This window comes from Pinus tabuliformis, chromosome 3_1 (genome assembly GCF_031772625.1).
Source record: "Pinus tabuliformis cultivar Carrire ecotype Pingquan chromosome 3_1, CPIR1, whole genome shotgun sequence".
In the NCBI taxonomy this organism is placed as follows: domain Eukaryota; kingdom Viridiplantae; phylum Streptophyta; class Pinopsida; order Pinales; family Pinaceae; genus Pinus; species Pinus tabuliformis.
This window is the reverse complement of record NC_142301.1, coordinates 252,272,761-252,293,170: the sequence shown is the minus strand read 5'-3', so window position 1 is coordinate 252,293,170 and position 20,410 is coordinate 252,272,761.

Sequence of the window (20,410 nt, the reverse complement as noted above, 5' to 3'; positions counted from 1 at the left end):
GTACCCGTTAGGAAGAAAAACGGAGATATTAGAATCTGCATCGACTTCCGGAACCTCAACAAAGCCTGTCAGAAAGACAATTTTCCCCTCCCACCTATGGAGCAAATATTACAGGCAGTCGCAGGCTCAGATTTAATGTCTTTCCTGGACGGATTTTCAGGATATAACCAAGTGTTGGTACACCCAGATGATCAGTTAAAAACCACCTTCCGAACTAAATGGGGTACCTACGCGTATCGGAAAATGTCGTTCTGTCTGATCAACGCCGGCGCTACTTTTCAAAGGGCTATGGACATCGCGTTTAAAGGTTTAGTCAACAAATCGGTAGTGATTTACCTGGATGATATAACTGTGTACTCCAAGAACCGAAATGACCACCTCAAAGATTTGAAGCAAATCTTTCAGAGATGTTTAAGATATGGGATCTCGCTTAACCCGAAGAAATCTTTTTTCGCGTTGAGTGAAGGAAAATTGCTAGGATTCATAGTGTCCAAATCTGGCATTCACATTGAACCGGACAGAATCAAAGAAATTTCCGAGATATCCATGCCCCATAACAAAAAGACCATGCAATCTTTCCTAGGACAGATCAATTTTGTCAAAAGATTTGTCCCAGATTTTTCACGTATTATTTCTCCTTTACAAAAAATGATAAAAAAGAATTCAAACTTTAAATGGGGTCTAGACGAGCACGAAAAGTTTAATTTAATCAAACAAGCCATCATCAACGCTCCATCTCTAGCAACCCCAAACTTTTCAGAGCCTTTTGTCTTATACACGTTTGCCTCAGAGAATTCTTATGCTGCAATCTTGACTCAAGCGAATCAAGAAAAGGTAGAGGCTCTGATCGCATTCTTTAGCTCAAACTTACAAGGTGCTGAGCTGAAATATTCGGACGTAGAGAAACAGGCATATGCCGTTTTTAAAGCGATTAAATATTTCAGACCATTCTTGCTAAAAACCCATACCAAGGTCATAGTACCGTTCCCAGCGGTAAGAAATCTCCTGATACAGAAGGATGTGGGCGAAAAGAGAGCGAATTGGATCGCCGCCTTGCAAGAATACGACCTGGAGATCAAGCCGGCACACATCGTTCGAGGCCAAGGCTTCTACAAGATGTTAGCTGGAGCATCGCAAATCCCCAAATAATCGTCTGAAGAGGTACACGCATATGAGGTAAGCCTAAACGACGCAGGATCATTATATGCTGACATCATTTATTTTCTAAAGAACGGGCATGCTCCATTTCACCTGGATCACATCAAGAAGAGAGCCCTGAGATTAAAGTCCAAACAATACCAACTCGTGAATGATGTCCTGTTTAAAAGAAATTATGATTCTGTGCTTCTTAGATGTCTTGAGAAAACTGAAGCCGAAAAGGTTTTGCAGGTACTCCACGATGGACCAGCAGGTGGACACTATGCTGGAGAAGCCACCGCGCACAAAATCTTACGTGCAGGATACTACTGGCCCACGATGTTCAAAGACTCTTACAATCACGTAAGAAAATGCCAAGTCTGCCAGACTGTTGCAGGAAAACAAAAGAAGTCATCCATGCCACTGCAGCCGGTTAACATCGAACAGCCGTTTAGCCAATGGGGCCTGGACATAATAGGTGAGATCGTTCCTCACTCCTCTAAACAGCATAGGTATATCCTCACGGCAACTGACTATTTTACTAAAAGGGTAGAGGCAGTTCCTCTCAAGACAGCTAATTCTGAAAATATTATTGAATTCATAGATCAGTTTATCATTACTAGGTTTGGATTGCCAACGGCCTTAATATTCGATAATGCTTCATATTTTTCTGGAAACACCATGACTGAGTTCGCGCTCAAAAGAGGGTTCAAACTGAAGTATTCTGCCAACTATTATCCGCAAGGTAATGGGTTGGCTGAATCAACGAACAAGAACCTAATCAGGATTATCAAAAATACAGTCGACCAAAGCCAAAAGAATTGGCATAAAGCGCTAGTAAACGCCCTATGGGCAGACAGAATTACAAAGAAAGCCTCTATCGGCACTTCTCCCTTTAATTTAGTTTACGGGAGAGAAGCAGTTCTTCCTACTCACTTAGTCATTCCCTCCTTGTCCTTAGTACAATACATTGATGAAGTATCCACTTCTCCCTTACAACTAAGGCAAATGGAAATAATCAAGCTAGAAGAACAACGAGAACAGGCCAAGAAAACCCATGCTCACCACCAAGCGCTGATAAAATCCTCTTTTGATTCGAACATAATGACCAGAAAACACTTTCAGATGGGAGATTTAGTTTTGAAGTGGGATAAGGCACATGAAGAAAAGGGCAAGCATACGAAATTCCAGAAGCTATGGCTTGGTCCTTTTCAGATTGTAGAGGTCATAGGCCCGTCGACATTTGTGTTGTAGGACTTGACAGGCAGAAGAGATTCTCTGCCTGTAAATGGACAAATCCTCAAAATGTATTTTCCATAGAAGGTTATCTTTCTAATTTTTGTAGGATAATTTTAGTTTTATTTTAGTTTTATTTTTATAAATAAGGTTGGTTGTGAGTGATCATAAATTGTATTTATCAAGAATATACCATTTCTCTATCAGATTTTGATTTCACTTGTATAAATAGTAAAACTTTTCGAAAAATCTGACTTTGATTATTGACAGATAGAGTTAACTTTAGCCTGAATATGATGTTGGTTTCAACTTCACAAAGAAATCTGGGATGAAAGTAACTTTTGGCAAAAAATTGTTTTATGCCAACGCAATGAAAAGTATCATCAATAGCAAAATAAGTATTCTCTGCAAAACTGTTGTTCTTAAACTCTATTATTGTCGTCCAGAGCTTTCTTAAGGAAAAAAAATGACTTCCTCCCTGTTAAGGAAAATCGCAGCATCCAGAGAAACAATCCAAGAAAACACTATATCTCAAAGAATAAGAGGTCTCATCACGAGCCGGCTTATCATGATCACAAATATTATAACTTGCTGACTTTGCCACTACTGTCTATCAAAGCAGGGCAACGACTCAAGATTGTCGCAATCAAAAGACAAGGGGTCTCATCACGAGCCAGCTTGTTCAAGTTTTTTACTCGGAAAAGTGTCTTCCACATTGGTTTGGTGTCTAGCGTGTGGGAGAATGTCCAAAGTGGTCCCTAGGACATTAAATTCATTTTATAAATTTGTTGACCTTTTATGCATTATTAATTAATAATAAAAAAAATAAATGATTTAAGTTGTGATAATGAGATATTATATCACAGCCATAGATCTCATTAGCTAAGTATTTAATTTGAGCCATTAGATATTAAGGTTAGGTAAAATTCATTATTTATAGGGAAAAACACAAAATTATTCAATACATGACAAGGAGGGAGAGGAGTTAAAGAAAGAGGAGAGAAGGAGTGTGCAAACTATTGAAGCCTTGAATTATCCTCAATTTTGATATATTTTCCCATATTTTCATCCATTCCATACTTTCTTTTGTCATCTTTAAAGGTTATAAGATTATTTTGGTCATCATCAACCATAACATAAGGTATCAAACATTTGTAGCTCATAATCTAGATTTTCTTTATGAAAAATGACTAAAATATTAATATGGCTACCGAATTGCGTAATTTTCGTAGCTAATGATCATTTTTGTAGCTTAGTCCATGGTTACACGGGTTCTAGATACTTTGAAAAAGAACAAAAGAAATGGATAGATGCCAAATGTCGAAGCTTAGAACATCCAACTATTATGCTTACTCGAAAGATCATAAAGCTCAAGGATTTGATCAATCAAAGTACAAAGTCAACTTTGGTTTGTTTGCATGTAGGGTTTTGAGGAAAATAGTTTCAATAATAGGCAAGCATGGAAAAGTGTGGCATCGATTGAACAAACACCTGATTTCAAATTGCTAATGTGTAGACAAAGATCCTTCTAATGATTTTCTATGTAAAGAGTGAATCATGAGAAATTGATTTCTATTTCAATTCAAACACCTAGCTATCACTCAATGAACTCGTCTTTTGGTGTTTATTTCTTTGGTTGTTAAGAATTAGAGACAATAAAAAATATACCCTCATGTTAGGAAAAATACTTAGAGGGGAGGTGAATCGGTATTTTAAACTACTTTAACTTTTCTTTTCTTATTCAGATTTATGTACACAATTATTATGAAGTCAACCTGCATAAGTACGCGAGGGTGATGAAGACAAGTAGCGTATATCAAGTTCACTAAATTTTTTAGTTAATTCATCATTTGTTTAACTTGAACCAGTATATGAATACTTCATTAAACATTAATTAAATAGTAACCATGTGAAGTAAGAATAGAATAAGTCGTCACACACAAGCAACACCTAAACACCATAATTTTTTAGGTGGAAACCCAATTTGGAAAAAAAATCATCATTGTTGTCACTTTGTCTTCTTTTGTTAGACCCTCCTCCCACATCTACCCAAGTAACCCACCAACCGGGGTAAACATATGAATAAAAGTTACTATGATAATATTCAGTCTCCTAATTCATGTTAAGGAAGTGGAACCAACAGAAACACACCATACAGACCTTCCACATCAGCAACGGGACTCCCAGGAACCATCACAACCTCTCAGGTAACCACCCCTTGGGTCCCATTGAATTTTTAGACTAATTAACCACTGAAAGCTCCCATGATATGGGCATGCATGCGTTCAGAGGGCTTTGGATGCTCCCACAACATGGTATGCCAGTGTCCATGGAATTTTTTGCCCAGTGTTGTGCCGACGTCCCTAGGATTTGAGCCACTTTTTCAAGCCCAGAGCCCAGGTCACTGCCAAGAACTAAATGACACCTTCAGAACAGAAATATAACAAGGGAATGATGATACAAATGTAATTACCTGAACAAGGGCTTGACTGGACCCCTACTAGCCATGACAGGTATTTTGTCAAACATATCACAAATATGCAATCTACAGGTGTAAACAACATATCTAAGAATAGGGATCTCATACTCATCTGAGATTCACTAAGAAGCAATGATGCATCAACATATTAGCTTCAATTTCATCCATTAGGCCATAGATAGATTGTTCATTCCTATACAAGTAAAAACATGATGAGAGCCATACATAGCCACTGTCATAATACATGTTCATAACCAGCATAATAGAAATATAAATACCAAGTAAATCACAGCCATATCATCCACATATAAACCAGTGTAATACTCATGAAATAACAAGGATAAATAACCTCATATTAATTATGCAAAGGCCAACCAGTTGTAGGACTTCCACGAACCACCTGACCATAGACATGGTTTGTTTGGTTGTGATATATTCTTTCCACGACTAACCCACGTAGTTAATTGTGGGGTTAGAGGGGGGTAGAGCCCCCCCCTTCGTTGTGCCAATTGCGTAGCGGGGGGTCACAAGGGGTTTGAGGGGTGTAGGTAACTCCACTCTATGGGTTCCAGGGCAGCGCCTTGGAAAATTTTGGTTTTGGAACCTATGTTAGGTTAGGCGGACCCACCTATGGTTTTGTGCATGATTTTCACACATGTTTTTTGGACGCAATGGTTTTTGGTCCATGGTTTTGGATGCGATGGTTTTCAGTCCTGTTGTGGTCACCAACAACCCCCCCTCTTTGCTTGATATTAGCAATAACGTCAAGCAAAGGGGGGACCCTGAACAAAAAATCCCAAAAAATATTTTGTTAAATTTTTGTATTTTTCTCCCTAAGGCTTAAATCGCATCGCAAAGAAAGGTCTAAGCATTACTCAAAGCGCGAAAAGTAAAAATGCGAAAAAGCGACGCGAAGTTCATCGCGTCGCATGCATCTCAAACGCGCTCTAAAAGGAGGACCTCCAAGAAGCGCCGATCGCCGATATGCGACATCGCACATCGCAAACGTCACGCTATGGCACCATGAACCATTGAATAAAATCTGCGATCTGCGATCTGCGATCTGCGATGACTGCGATATCACTAAACTGCGATCTGCGATCTGAAAAGACTCATCACACGATAAACCCAAGACCAAGCGCACGCCTTAAAGGAAATTAATGACCGCATGCTTGAGTATCAAGAAATGATTGCATCGCATTTATCGAAGAGTCAAGTCATGATTCATGTCAGGATTACGCATTCATTAGAGTTTAATGCTTTTTATGTCAATCTTTTCATTTCCCTTCTTCTTTGCGTAGACTGCAAGACACGCAACTGATATAAATCTATATGCAGGAAACATCTGAGAGAAAGGGGAAAGCGCCAATTAAATAGCAGAGAGAAGATGCCTCCGCAAACGAATGCCGCATGCAGCAGGACCGCGGATTCCAGACTATCAGACAACCGGCACTGATGAAATTAGACTATCCAGGACTCAGAGTCAAAGGCGCACAAAAGCAGCGTGTTCACAAAAGATCTTGAAGCTCAGACTGGGTAAAGCAAAAAGAGAAACGCAAAAGAAGGAGGACGCTCCAGAAAAGCCTGGAACAAAGAGCGGAAACAATTCTCGAAACAGAGGGTTGTCCATACAGCGCGACTCCTAACCCACTCAGTCATTCGCACGACCGGAAACCAAAACAGCAACAGCAAAATCAGTTCGAGAAGAACCTGGGTTGTGCTAAGTATACACGCGGCGAATACACCCAGCTAGAGAAAGGTTTTCGAAAATATCTTCTGGTCTGTCAGAAGGAGGTGTCAGCTCTTGTTATTTCCACTTTTATCTCCCGAGCAAAAGAAGAAGGCAGTCAGCCGACTCTTCCCAGGAAAGCGTTGCGCTGTTGACAGCACTAAAGAGAATATACAAAAACGGTCAGAAATTAGATTTAAAGTTTTAGAAATAAATTTGCTTTTAGTAAAGGGCGGTCATTTGAAGCCGATTCCCTAGATTCGTGTAATTAATATCAATTAGCTAGTAGTATTTAACCCTTCTCATGGCATTTGGAGAAGGGTCCGGAAATCTGTCAAAAAACTTATCCTCAGAACATGCACTTCTACACCCTCAGAGGAGGTTTTTGATGAATGGATGGATCGAGATTTACTTATGTTTGCATTTTAATGTTTGTTACTGATGTTGCACTTCTGTACTCTTAACAGATATTAGAATAAGTAGAAGTAAATCATTATTGCTTGAAGTTTATTAGCGAAATCAGTCATAAATGGTACTTTTATCTCTTGACTAAATTCTGCTAGTATCCCCAAAGTGATATACAGCTGAGTTCTTTATATGTTACTGTATGAATGTCTGTATTACCATTTGGCACTTCTGTACGGTGGAATCATTTATTTATGCTTGACATATAGAAAACTGATTATGCGATATGTTGTTCACAACTACTCTGCCTAACTTCTTATGCAAAATGGTTTATCTTTATCGATTTATATTCTGATAACAGTTGAATGATCTTTATTACCAGCTGTTGTTAGAAATCTTTCTAGATCGCATAACAAAAGAGAACACCCCGGGTTAGCGTAGATTAGATGTATTGTTTTCTCTTCATTAGATCACATTAGTATAGAAGTAGTTTAGCTGTTAGAATTAAGACTAGTTCAGAGAAACCTTTTAGATTAATATCATCAAACTCTACACACACACGCACACCCTTTACATTGGGAAACTGGTCCCATTATCCCCAGTCGGACCCGCTACTCCAAACGGGCAAGGAGCCGCCAACCAGGTTCTGGACCGGGTGGGTATCCCCCTTGTTGTTGACCCGACTTCGGGGCCCTCAACATTTCTGGCGCTAGAAGGAGGGCACGAGCTATGAATGGCACATAATTCAAAATCCAAATACCATTCTGAGAGAAAATCACCCTCACCAACTCCCCCGACTTCTCCAGTACGACTAAACTCGGAACTAGAAGTCGCTCGGACATCCACCGCTGATATTCACCCCGATACATCAGACCGTCCTATTTTCGATCCCCCTGAAGTTCAAACGTTGATCCGTAAACTCCAGGGATTCTCTATTTTCACCCAGAAGTCTGATAAATCTAAAGGCAGCTTGACTTCGCAATACAACCCTGCTCATCCCCTGACCCGATTGAAGAGTGAAAAGTTTGGCATTCAGCCAACTGAAACCCCTCTCCCTACTAGGAAAAGAGCAAGGAAAGCACTTCTAGAGTCTGACAGAGAGACTCTTTCATCCACTTCGTCCATCTCAACTCCCTCTCCGCGAAGTCTACCACCCACGTCGTCACCTCAAAACACTCATCCATCTCCCACAACCCTTCCTCCACAATCGTCGAAGGTCGTAATATCTCCATCTTCTCAACATCAAAAATCATCTTCTGCACTTTTGTTAACTAGTCACTCAGCGATGGCCCAATCTCCATGGAACAATCCTGGGGCGGTTTTAATGCCTCCACCCCTAAGTCCAATACCTGCCCATCCTGAGAAATGGCTGCCGAAATTCAATCCGGAAACAGGAATGCTAGCTGAAGAACATATCAATAATTTCATGCTTTCTGTTAATCTCAACGGAGTTACCAACGAAGATGCCGTGGTCCGAATTTTCCCCTATACAATGCAAGGGATAGCCGGGTCATGGTACTTTTCGCTGCCCTCCGGATCTATCACCAGCTGGGACATTTTTCAAAATCAATTTCTCACCAAATTCGGCGATGATAGATCGACAGCGACACTAATCAACGATTTATCCAATCTCAAAGCTGAGGCTAGAGAACCCATTAAAGATTTTAACTTACGGTTCAACAAGATCCTCAACAAAATCCCCGCTGCTTCTCAACCCAGCGAGGAAGTAAGATGCGAATGGTACATCACGGCCTTACCTTCAAACTTGGCCATCTTCGTAGATAGGGCGAGCAAGACAACCTTAGTCGAAAATTTGGCTGAGGCGTTAGCAGTTGAAAGACGCGTAGTAGCCCTAGAAAAGAGATCTACAATCGAAGAGCGTAAATCTAAGAAAATCTCTTTCAAAGAAGACACCAAGAAGAAGCAAACGAAAGATCCTTTCGACATGGAAGGATTACAAAAGGTATTAAAAGCCATGTCCAATGAGATGATTGATATAAGGAAACAAGTAGCAGAATCGTTCCCAAGAAAGCCTTTTAGGAGTTTTAAGAGAAATCCTCCTATGGAGACAAAGCCACCCAACGTGGTCTCAAACGTTGAATCTGAAGAAGAAGAAGAAGAGAGCACCATCGAAACGCAGACCGACGATGAAGAAGTGGTGGAACTGCAAGGAATGTGGGATTTCATCCTCCCACGAGAGGAAGATCAAGAAGCACTTCCGGTCAACACACGAAGCAGAAATCAGCTTGATCCTCCCCAGAATATCCCAAAACAGAAGGGCGCAAGCCCTGCAGCAAAAGAAAGGGTCGCACCAAAGAAAACAACTGCTAAAGCGACCTCTTTTAGCCCAGTCCAATCAGAGCAAATGCCTTCATCAAAGACACTAATAGTGTCGGATGAAATGGAGTATAACACCATCGATGACATGAAAAAGACTAGGGCTAATATCACCCTGTACGAGTTGAGCAAATTGAAACACCAACAAAAAATCATGATGAAAGAGTTACACGTCGTACCTACTACGCCTTTACCTACAGTCATAGTTTCCCATAATATAGGAAGACCTCCAATCAACACGATCAATAAAATCGATCCAAATGACATCGCTTTGATTGGAGGGAGATCTAGATCTCATACTCCTCCTTTCCTCCTCACTTATGAAATCTTTAACAGAAACGTGCACAACTGCTTGGTTGATTCTGGTGCTTCAACCAATATTCTACCCAAGTCAATATGTGCCAAACTCAATGTTCAACCGCAAAAATCCGCAGTGCGCATAGTTCAACTTGATCGATCACAAGTCGAAGTGATAGGTGAACTGAATCAAGTGACCATAAGACTGTCGTCTAACCCCAAGGTATGCCAAGTTATCGACATCCTAGTGGCTGACATCCCTGAATTTTATGGCCTGATTCTTAGCAGGGACTGGTCGGAGAAACTCCACGGATACTTTTCAACCGACTGGTCGCACATGTGGTTACCCTTCAACGGGAAACCAAATCAAATAAAGGTTGAACGAGAATTGCACCAAAAATACATAGTGACGGATTTGGAAGGAGAGAACGAAGCCATAGCATACAACAGCAGCATCATAGGCAACTACTCGGTAGACTCTTTCCTCGGAAATTTCAATGCTCACATATCACCATATTTAGAAAATTCAGTTTTGTCCCAAGTAGAAAACTTTTCCCAGACTGATGATTCAAAATGTGTTAGTTTCTTAGATAACCCTGTAAATACTTCTTTATTTTGGAAATTATATTTTGATGGCTATAAATCCAACGAGGGAGCGGGAGTAGGATGCGTTTTGATTAGCCCTGACGGAAATAAGACCATGCTCACATGCAGACTGGAGTTCGATTGCACGAACAACACAGCGGAATACGAAGCCTTGGTCCAAGGCCTATACAAAGCAATCGGCTGCAACGTCAAATATCTTCAAGTCTTTGGAGATTCCGAGATCGTCGTCAAACAGGTATGTAACACCATACACTGCCTGTCTAGTCATTTAAAGCACTATAAATCTTTAGTACAAGATCTCACTGCACATTTTACAGCATTCAATATTTCGTCAATCCCGAGACTTCACAACGCAAGCGCAGACCTGTTAGCTAACGTAGCCTCCAGACTCATTCCCTCCGAAGACTTTAGTCCAGATAGGCTTTCGATAGAATTGATTTTTAAACCGTCCATCCCTGACAACATCACTAACTGGATAGTATTCAACGACGACCCAGACATCGTAAGTTTCCTCACCTCCGAAGGATCCTACTCAAACCAGATAATCGACGAAGACTGTCATGACCACCAGATACAACAAAATAGAATTGATAATGTTATACCCAAATCGGTGGTCAAACTAGAAGATTTATACGACTTGAAAAGTCGGTTCAAAAGGTCAGCTAACGCCAAACTTTACAGTTCAAATCTGAACTATGAATCAGTGAACCTAGGAACCGATGAGAAGCCGCAAAACGTTAATCTAGGCCAAGGCTTGGCTCCTGAACAAAAATCAGCATATATCTGTCTTCTACGACAGTACAAAAACGTCTTCGCCTGGAATTACGATGACCTGAAGACCTACAACACTTCTATCATTCAACACACTATCCCCATGATTGACAACGAGAAACCTATCCAGCAGAAGCTCAGGAAAATCCACCCCAACTTGGAAAGTCAGATAAAAACTGAGCTGAATAAATTGTTGAGAGCCAGAATAATCTTCCCGGTCAAACATTCCAAATGGGTATCCAATATGGTACCCGTTAGGAAGAAAAACGGAGATATTAGAATCTGCATCGACTTCCGGAACCTCAACAAAGCCTGTCAGAAAGACAATTTTCCCCTCCCACCTATGGAGCAAATATTACAGGCAGTCACAGGCTCAGAGTTAATGTCTTTCCTGGACGGATTTTCAGGATATAACCAAGTGTTGGTACACCCAGATGATCAGTTAAAAACCACCTTCCGAACTAAATGGGGTACCTACGCGTATCGGAAAATGCCGTTCGGTCTGATCAACGCCGGCGCTACTTTTCAAAGGGCTATGGACATCGCGTTTAAAGGTTTAGTCAACAAATCGGTAGTGATTTACCTGGATGATATAACTGTGTACTCCAAGAACCGAAATGACCACCTCAAAGATTTGAAGCAAATATTTCAAAGATGTTTAAGATATGGGATCTCGCTTAACCCGAAGAAATCTTTTTTCGCGTTGAGTGAAGGAAAATTGCTAGGATTCATAGTGTCCAAATCTGGCATTCACATTGAACCGGACAGAATCAAAGAAATTTCCGAGATATCCATGCCCCATAACAAAAAGACCATGCAATCTTTCCTAGGACAGATCAATTTTGTCAAAAGATTTGTCCCAGATTTTTCACGTATTATTTCTCCTTTACAAAAAATGATAAAAAAGAATTCAAACTTTAAATGGGGTCTAGATGAGCACGAAAAGTTTAATTTAATCAAACAAGCCATCATCAACGCTCCATCTCTAGCAACCCCAAGCTTTTCAGAGCCTTTTGTCTTATACACATTTGCCTCAGAGAATTCTTATGCTGCAATCTTGACTCAAGCGAATCAAGAAAAGGTAGAGGCTCCGATCGCATTCTTTAGCTCAAACTTACAAGGTGCTGAGCGGAAATATTCGGACGTAGAGAAACAGGAATATGCCGTTTTTAAAGCGATTAAATATTTCAGACCATTCTTGCTAAAAGCCCATACCAAGGTCATAGTATCGTTCCCAGCGGTAAGAAATCTCCTGATACAGAAGGATGTGGGCGAAAAGAGAGTGAATTGGATCGCCGCCTTGCAAGAATACGACCTGGAGATCAAGCCGGCACACATCGTTCGAGGCCAAGGCTTCTACAAGATGTTAGCTGGAGCATCGCAAATCCCCGAATAATCGTCTGAAGAGGTACACGCGTATGAGGTAAGCCTAAACGACGCAGGATCATTATATGCTGACATCATTTATTTTCTAAAGAACGGGCATGCTCCATTTCACCTGGATCACATCAAGAAGAGAGCCCTGAGATTAAAGGCCAAACAATACCAACTCGTGAATGATGTCCTGTTTAAAAGAAATTATGATTCTGTGCTTCTTAGATGTCTTGAGAAAACTGAAGCCGAAAAGGTTTTGCAAGTACTCCACGATGGACCAGCAGGTGGACACTATGCTGGAGAAGCCACCGCGCACAAAATCTTACGTGCAGGATACTACTGGCCCACGATGTTCAAAGACTCTTACAATCACGTAAGAAAATGCCAAGTCTGCCAGACTGCTGCAGGAAAACAAAAGAAGTCATCCATGCCACTGCAGCCGGTTAACATCGAACAGCCGTTTAGCCAATTGGGCCTGGACATAATAGGTGAGATCGTTCCTCACTCCTCTAAACAGCATAGGTATATCCTCACGGCAACTGACTATTTTACTAAATGGGTAGAGGCAGTTCCTCTCAAGACAGCTAATTCTGAAAATATTATTGAATTCATAGATCAGTTTATCATTACTAGGTTTGGATTGCCAACGGCCTTAATATTCGATAATGCTTCATATTTTTCTGGAAACACCATGACTGAGTTCGCGCTCAAAAGAGGGTTCAAACTGAAGTATTCTGCCAACTATTATCCGCAAGGTAATGGGTTGGCTGAATCAACGAACAAGAACCTAATCAGGATTATCAAAAAGACAGTCGACCAAAGCCAAAAGAATTGGCATAAAGCACTAGTAAACGCCCTATGGGCAGACAGAATTACAAAGAAAGCCTCTATCGGCACTTCTCCCTTTAATTTAGTTTACGGGAGAGAAGCAGTTCTTCCTACTCACTTAGTCATTCCCTCCTTGTCCTTAGTACAATACATTGATGAAGTATCCACTTCTCCCTTACAACTAAGGCAAATGGAAATAATCAAGCTAGAAGAACAACGAGAACAGGCCAAGAAAACCCATGCTCACCACCAAGCGCTGATAAAATCCTCTTTTGATTCGAACATAATGACCAGAAAAAACTTTCAGATGGGAGATTTAGTTTTGAAGTGGGATAAGGCACATGAAGAAAAGGGCAAGCATACGAAATTCCAGAAGCTATGGCTTGGTCCTTTTCAGATTGTAGAGGTCATAGGCCCGTCGACTTTTGTGTTGCAGGACTTGACAGGCAGAAGAGATTCTCTGCCTGTAAATGGACAAATCCTCAAAATGTATTTTCCATAGAAGGTTATCTTTCTAATTTTTGTAGGATAATTTTAGTTTTATTTTAGTTTTATTTTTATAAATAAGGTTGGTTGTGAGTGATCATAAATTGTATTTATCAAGAATATACCATTTCTCTATCAGATTTTAATTTCACTTGTATAAATAGTAAAACTTTTCGAAAAATCTGACTTTGATTATTGACAGATAGAGTTAACTTTAGCCTGAATATGATGTTGGTTTCAACTTCACAAAGAAATCTGGGATGAAAGTAACTTTTGGCAAAAAATTGTTTTATGCCAACGCAATGAAAAGTATCATCAATAGCAAAATAAGTATTCTCTGCAAAACTGTTGTTCTTAAACTCTATTATTGTCGTCCAGAGCTTTCTTAAGGAAAAACAATGACTTCCTCCCTGTTAAGGAAAATCGTAGCATCCAGAGAAACAATCCAAGAAAACACTATATCTCAAAGAATAAGAGGTCTCATCACGAGCCGGCTTATCATGATCACAAATATTATAACTTGCTGACTTTGCCACTACTGTCTATCAAAACAGGGCAACGTCTCAAGATTGTCGCAATCAAAAGACAAGGGGTCTCATCACGAGCCAGCTTGTTCAAGTTTTTTACTCGGAAAAGTGTCTTCCACATTGGTTTGGTGTCTAGCGTGTGGGAGAATGTCCAAAGTGGTCCCTAGGACATTAAATTCATTTTATAAATTTGTTGACCTTTTATGCATTATTAATTAATAATAAAAAAAATAAATGATTTAAGTTGTGATAATGAGATATTATATCACAGCCATAGATCTCATTAGCTAAGTATTTAATTTGAGCCATTAGATATTAAGGTTAGGTAAAATTCATTATTTATAGGGAAAAACACAAAATTATTCAATACATGACAAGGAGGGAGAGGAGTTAAAGAAAGAGGAGAGAAGGAGTGTGCAAACTATTGAAGCCTTGAATTATCCTCAATTTTGATATATTTTCCCATATTTTCATCCATTCCATACTTTCTTTTGTCATCTTTAAAGGTTATAAGATTATTTTGGTCATCATCAACCATAACATAAGGTATCAAACATTTGTAGCTCATAATCTAGATTTTCTTTATGAAAAATGACTAAAATATTAATATGGCTACCGAATTGCGTAATTTTCGTAGCTAATGATCATTTTTGCAGCTTAGTCCATGGTTACACGGGTTCTAGATACTTTGAAAAAGAACAAAAGAAATGGATAGATGCCAAATGTCGAAGCTTAGAACATCCAACTATTATGCTTACTCGAAAGATCATAAAGCTCAAGGATTTGATCAATCAAAGTACAAAGTCAACTTTGGTTTGTTCGCATGTAGGGTTTTGAGGAAAATAGTTTCAATAATAGGCAAGCATGGAAAAGTGTGGCATCGATTGAACAAACACCTGATTTCAAATTGCTAATGTGTAGACAAAGATCCTTCTAATGATTTTCTATGTAAAGAGTGAATCATGAGAAATTGATTTCTATTTCAATTCAAACACCTAGCTATCACTCAATGAACTCGTCTTTTGGTGTTTATTTCTTTGGTTGTTAAGAATTAGAGACAATAAAAAATATACCCTCGTGTTAGGAAAAATACTTAGAGGGGAGGTGAATCGGTATTTTAAACTACTTTAACTTTTCTTTTCTTATTCAGATTTATGTACACAATTATTATGAAGTCAACCTGCATAAGTACGCGAGGGTGATGAAGACAAGTAGCGTATATCAAGTTCACTAAATTTTTTAGTTAATTCATCACTTGTTTAACTTGAACCAGTATATGAATACTTCATTAAACATTAATTAAATAGTAACCATGTGAAGTAAGAATAGAATAAGTCGTCACACACAAGCAACACCTAAACACCATAATTTTTTAGGTGGAAACCCAATTTGGAAAAAAAATCATCATTGTTGTCACTTTGTCTTCTTTTGTTAGACCCTCCTCCCACATCTACCCAAGTAACCCACCAACCGGGGTAAACATATGACAAAAAGTTACTATGATAATATTCAGTCTCCTAATTCATGTTAAGGAAGTGGAACCAACAGAAACACACCATACAGACCTTCCACATTAGCAACGGGACTCCCAGGAACCATCACAACCTCTCAGGTAACCACCCCTTGGGTCCCACTGAATTTTTAGACTAATTAACCACTGAAAGCTCCCATGATATGGGCATGCATGCGTTCAGAGGGCTTTGGATGCTCCCACAACATGGTATGCCAGTGTCCATGGAATTTTTTGCCCAGTGTTGTGCCGACGTCCCTAGGATTTGAGCCACTTTTTCAAGCCCAGAGCCCAGGTCACTGCCAAGAACTAAATGACACCTTCAGAACAGAAATATAACAAGGGAATGATGATACAAATGTAAGTACCGGAACAAGGGCTTGACTGGACCCCTACTAGCCATGACAGGTATTTTGTCAAACATATCACAAATATGCAATCTACAGGTGTAAACAACATATCTAAGAATAGGGATCTCATACTCATCTGAGATTCACTAAGAAGCAATGATGCATCAACACATTAGCTTCAATTTCATCCATTAGGCCGTAGATAGATTGTTCATTCCTATACAAGTAAAAACATGATGAGAGCCATACATAGCCACTGTCATAATACATGTTCATAACCAGCATTATAGAAATATAAATACCAAGTAAATCACAGCCATATCATCCACATATAAACCAGTGTAATACTCATGAAATAACAAGGATAAATAACCTCATATTAATTATGCAAAGGCCAACCAGTTGTAGGACTTCCACGAACCACCTGACCATAGACATGGTTTGTTTGGTTGTGATATATTCTTTCCACGACTAACCCACGTAGTTAATTGTGGGGTTAGAGGGGGGCAGAGCCCCCCCTTCGTTGCGCCAGTTGCGTAGCGGGGGGTCACAAGGGGTTTGAGGGGTGTAGGTAACTCCACTCTATGGGTTCCAGGGAAGCGCCTTGGAAAATTTTGGTTTTGGAACCTATGTTAGGTTAGGCGGACCCACCTATGGTTTTGTGCATGATTTTCACACATGTTTTTTGGACGCAATGGTTTTTGGTCCATGGTTTTGGACGCGATGGTTTTCAGTCCTGTTGTGGTCACCAACAACCCCCCCTCTTTGCTTGATATTAGCAATAACGTCAAGCAAAGGGGGGACCCTGAACAAAAAATCCCAAAAAATATTTTGTTAATTTTTTGTATTTTTCTCCCTAAGGCTTAAATCGCATCGCAAAGAAAGGTCTAAGCATTACTCAAAGCGCGAAAAGTAAAAATGCGAAAAAGCGACGCGAAGTTCATCGTGTCGCATGCATCTCAAACGCGCTCTAAAAGGAGGACCTCCAAGAAGAGCCGATCGCCGATATGCGACATCGCACATCGCAAACGTCACGCTATGGCACCATGAACCATTGAATAAAATCTGCGATCTGCGATCTGCGATGACTGCGATATCACTAAACTGCGATCTGCGATGTGCGATCTGAAAAGACTCATCACACGATAAACCCAAGACCAAGCACGCGCCTTAAAGGAAATTAATGACCGCATGCTTGAGTATCAAGAAATGATTGCATCGCATTTATCGAAGAGTCAAGTCATGATTCATGTCAGGATTACGCATTCATTAGAGTTTAATGCTTTTTATGTCAATATTTTCATTTCCCTTCTTCTTTGCGTAGACTGCAAGACACGGAACTGATATAAATCTATATGCAGGAAACATCTGAGAGAAAGGGGAAAGCGCCAATTAAATAGCAGAGAGAAGATGCCTCCGCAAACGAATGCCGCATGCAGCAGGACCGCGGATTCCAGACTATCAGACAACCGGCACTGATGAAATTAGACTATCCAGGACTCAGAGTCAAAGGCGCACAAAAGCAGCGTGTTCACAAAAGATCTTGAAGCTCAGACTGGGTAAAGCAAAAAGAGAAACGCAAAAGAAGGAGGACGCTCCAGAAAAACCTGGAACAAAGAGCGGATTCAATTCTCGAAATAGAGGGTTGTCCATACAGCGCGACTCCTAACCCACTCAGTCATTCGCACGACCGGAAACCAAAACAGCAACAGCAAAATCAGTTTGAGAAGAACCTGGGTTGTGCTAAGTATACACGCGGCGAATACACCCAGCTAGAGAAAGGTTTTCGAAAATATCTTCTGGTCTGTCAGAAGGAGGTGTCAGCTCTTGTTATTTCCACTTTTATCTCCCGAGCAAAAGAAGAAGGCAGTCAGCCGACTCTTCCCAGGAAAGCGTTGCGTTGTTGACAGCACTAAAGAGAATATACAGAAACGGTCAGAAATTAGATTTAAAGTTTTAGAAATAAATTTGCTTTTAGTAAAGGGCGGTCATTTGAAGCCGATTCCCTAGATTCGTGTAATTAATATCAATTAGCTAGTAGTATTTAACCCTTCTCATGGCATTTGGAGAAGGGTCCGGAAATCTGTCAAAAAACTTATCCTCAGAACATGCACTTCTGCACCCTCAGAGGAGGTTTTTGATGAATGGATGGATCGAGATTTATTTATGTTTGCATTTTAATGTCTGTTACTGATGTTGCACTTCTGTACTCTTAACAGATATTAGAACAAGTAGAAGTAAATCATTATTGCTTGAAGTTTATTAGCGAAATCAGTCATAAATGGTACTTTTATCTCTTGACTAAATTTTGCTAGTATCCCCAAAGTGATATACAGCTGAGTTCTTTATATGTTACTGTATGAATGTCTGTATTACCATTTGGCACTTCTGTACGGTGGAGTCATTTATTTATGCTTGACATATAGAAAACTGATTATGCGATATGTTGTTCACAACTACTCTGCCTAACTTCTTATGCAGAATGGTTTATCTTTATCGATTTATATTCTGATAACAGTTGAATGATCTTTATTACCAGCTGTTGTTAGAAATCTTTCTAGATCGCATAACAAAAGAGAACACCCCGGGTTAGCGTAGATTAGATGTATTGTTTTCTCTTCATTAGATCACATTATTATAAAAGTAGTTTAGCTGTTAGAATTAAGACTAGTTCAGAGAAACCTTTTAGATTAATATCATCAAACTCTACACACACACGCACACCCTTTACATTGGGAAACTGGTCCCATTATCCCCAGTCGGACCCGCTACTCCAAACGGGCAAGGAGCCGCCAACCAGGTTCCGGACCGGGTGGGTATCCCCCTTGTTGTTGATCCGACTTCGGGGCCCTCAACAAGTCCATGGTATTGGATGCTTTGGCTTGTATAAATATGTATTATAACATTGAAAGGAACATAATGAAAATTCAAGCTGGTAGTCCTGGTTTTGGGATCCAGGGGAAAATCTCTGTGTATATGTGTTTTATGTGTTATACTCTCGCAGTGTTTATTTTATGTGTTTTAGAATTCATATGCAGGTAATTTTTGTATGGGGTTAAAACCTACATTTGGTATCAGAGTTGTTTTGGCTTCAAGGGGACGCCTTTATTGCTGAGGGGTTTCGCTCGGGCTTGTGGTAGACCCTGTTCAATGGGAGATCTATGAGATCGATTCTGGTGGTGAAAAATATGGTGAGCAGTGCAAAGATAGAGATCGAGAAATTTAATGGTTAGAGTTTTTAGTTGTGGAAACTCAAGATGGAGGATCTGTTGGTGGATAAATATCAGTGGATCGCAGTAGATCTGGGTACTAAACCAACAGGAGTGTCCGATGAAGAATGGAAGAAGTTGGATCGGAAGGCAAAAAGCACAATACGATTGTGTGTCTCAGATTTAGTATTGCTGAATGTATCAGGGGAAGCTACGGCAAAGGCTTTGTGGGACAAAGTTAGGGACTTTGACCAATCTAAGTCTTTGGTGAATAAATTGTTCCTGCGGAAAAAGCTATATAACCTGAGGATGAAAGATGGAGACTTGGTGACAGAGCATCTGAACACATTTAATATTGTGGTAAGTCAGTTAGCATCTGTTGATATTAAAATTTTAGATGAAGATAAGTGCATCATTTTGTTGTGTTCTCTACCAGATTCATGGGAAAGTCTGGTTATTGCAATAGGTAGCAATGCAACTACCTTGCAGTTTGATGAAATAGTCTCATCCCTGCTGACGGAGGAGATGAGACGGAAAAATATGGAGAGCCAGAATGGTGATGCCTTGTCTATACAAGGACGGTCCCAGAACAGAAACAAAAATAAGTCATCGAGTGGGAGATCTAAATCTAGAGGGAGATCTAAATCTCCAGAAAAACCTATAGAGGTGGTGTGCTAGAAATGCGGAAAGGAAGGGCACTACAAAAGGGACTGTAAATCTAAAGCTCCTGATAAAGGAAAGGCGTCTAATGATGCTCCTTCTGCAGAGGCAAAAACCACCTCAGATGAAGGTGTGGATGTGTACTTTGCTTCTTCAAGTACACATGTAGATCATGAAGCATGGTTGATTGACTCAGGTGCATCCTTTCACTTCACTCCCCATAGAGAGTGGTTCTGTGAGTATGAGAAATACGATGGTGGTGATGTCTTCTTAGGGGATGATAGGAAGGCTAGAATCATTGTTCGTGGAAAAGTAAAGTTGAAGTTTCAAGGTGGAAGGGTTAGAACACTTCCGAGTGTTCTGCATATTCCTCAATTGGCCAGAAATCTGATTTCTGTAAGAAAGTTGGATGATGCAGGTGTAAAAACAGTGTTCGAGAAGGATACATGCAAGATGGTTCGGGGAGCAC